The sequence below is a fragment of the Ricinus communis genome, chromosome 3 (assembly GCF_019578655.1).
Source record: "Ricinus communis isolate WT05 ecotype wild-type chromosome 3, ASM1957865v1, whole genome shotgun sequence".
In the NCBI taxonomy this organism is placed as follows: domain Eukaryota; kingdom Viridiplantae; phylum Streptophyta; class Magnoliopsida; order Malpighiales; family Euphorbiaceae; genus Ricinus; species Ricinus communis.
The window spans coordinates 8,935,161-8,936,994 of record NC_063258.1 but is presented as its reverse complement, the minus strand read 5'-3'; the positions used below and the strand labels follow the sequence as shown (position 1 = coordinate 8,936,994).

At 44.8% G+C, this 1,834-nt stretch overlaps 1 non-coding gene across 1 annotated transcript; it reads left to right on the top strand.

Annotated features, from left to right (window-relative positions):
* The first annotated feature begins 1,398 nt into the window (after window positions 1-1,398).
* LOC125369692 lies at window positions 1,399-1,505 on the top strand. Its single transcript, XR_007215368.1, has one exon. It is a non-coding gene; the product is annotated as a small nucleolar RNA R71 (small nucleolar RNA).
* Window positions 1,506-1,834: the final 329 nt, after the last annotated feature.

Sequence of the window (1,834 nt, the reverse complement as noted above, 5' to 3'; positions counted from 1 at the left end):
TACCTTAACTAGCACATTTTCCACAATTCCCCTAGGAAGCTTAACAGGCAATTGACTAATTGAATGCACATCCTAGTGGATTTTGCCTCCCCCAAACCTAGCTTATTGAAAAAATTAGTGGGCATCACATTTATGCTAGCCCCCAAATCAACTAATGCATCATCAACACATAAATTACCTAAAGTGCAGGGAATAGTGAAACTCCTTAGATCGTGACGTTTTCCTGCAACTTGCTCCAAACACCACGAGCACTCCTCGTTAAAAATTTGAACATAGGGCGACCTCCTCCAACTTCCTTTTTCTGCTAAGTATGTCCTTTAAGAACTTAGCATACTTCGGCATCTGCTCCAATGCATTAATAAAAGGCAAGTTAATATGCAGTTGTCTAAAAATATCTAAAAACTTACTAAACTGCTCTTTCGCCTCTACTTGTTTAGCTCTAGCAGGATAAGGAATCTTAGGTTGATATTCCCTGACTGGAATTGATTTCACCTTTTGTCCCTCAGGTTCCCTAACCTTACCGCTCGCCTTAACTGCACATCAATAGTGGCGTCATCAAAACAGGGCTTAGAAGGAGGCCGAAACTAACTTACCTGAATGCAAAGTAATGGCATTCACGTGCTCCCTCGGGTTAGACTCAATGGTGCTCGGGAGCGCTCCTTGCTGCCTCTCAGACAACATCTTAGAGATTTGGCCAATCTGGGTCTTCAAGTTCTGAATCGAGGCTTGCTGGTTCCAAAGTGCACTATCAGTTTGCTGGAACCTCATCTCCGTAGACGTCACAAACTTCATCATAAGCTCCTCTAAATTTGACTTCTTTTCCGGTAGAGGGAGGAGCTTGTGCAGCCCAAATTGAATATTCTGGAAACTGTGATGAAGTGTCTGAAAACTAGGTGAACCCTGAGCGTTATTGTTCCTCCAACTGAAGTTGGGATGATTGCGCCACCCAAGGTTGTATGTATTACTGTAAGGATAGTTCTGCTGCCTTGGGGCATTCCCCATATAGTCAACCTGCTCAACATTAGAAGACATAGCAGAATTAGATGGAAAAGTAGTAGAGGATGAAGCAAACATACCTCCCGCAGATGCAGTTCGCCTTTGTAATGCGGGCCACCACAACTCGCAGCCAACGTCGCAGGTTGGTCGATCTTCTTAGCTAGAAGCTCCACTTGAGCTGCCAAGGCTGCTGTAGAGTCCACTTGGTTGACCACTCCCTGTCTTCCTGGTCGGCTCCTAGAGGATTGCCACTGATAGTTGCTCATGGCCATTTCCTCTATCAGGTTCTGAGCCTGCTCGGGCGTCTTACGACTTAGCGCCCCACCTACTGCAGCATCCACCATCTGCCTCGTTAGAAGGTTCAACCCGCTATAGAAGGTCTGAACCTGCATCCACACTGGCAATCCATGATGTGGGCAGCATCTCAAAAGATCCTTAAACCTCTCCCATGCATCGTACATGCTTTCATCATCAAACTGCACAAAAGAAGATATGTCATTTCTAAGTTTAGCAGTTTTAGCGGGAGGAAAATACTTGTATAGAAATGTTTTGGCAACGCCTTCGAGGTAGTGATCATCTGTTGTGGAAGAGATTGCAGCCATCTCTTTGCTCTATCCCTCAAGGAAAATGGAAACAATCTCAGCCGAATGGCATCATCGGTTGTTCCATTTATCTTGAATGTGTCACAAATCTTCAAAAAGTTGGAGATATGTGCATTGGGATCCTCGCTGGGCAATCCTCCAAATTGCACGCTTTACTGGATCATCTGGATAACATTAGCCTTTATCTCAAAATTGTTGGCCACTACAGCAGGTCTGACTATACTCGTTTTTGTCCC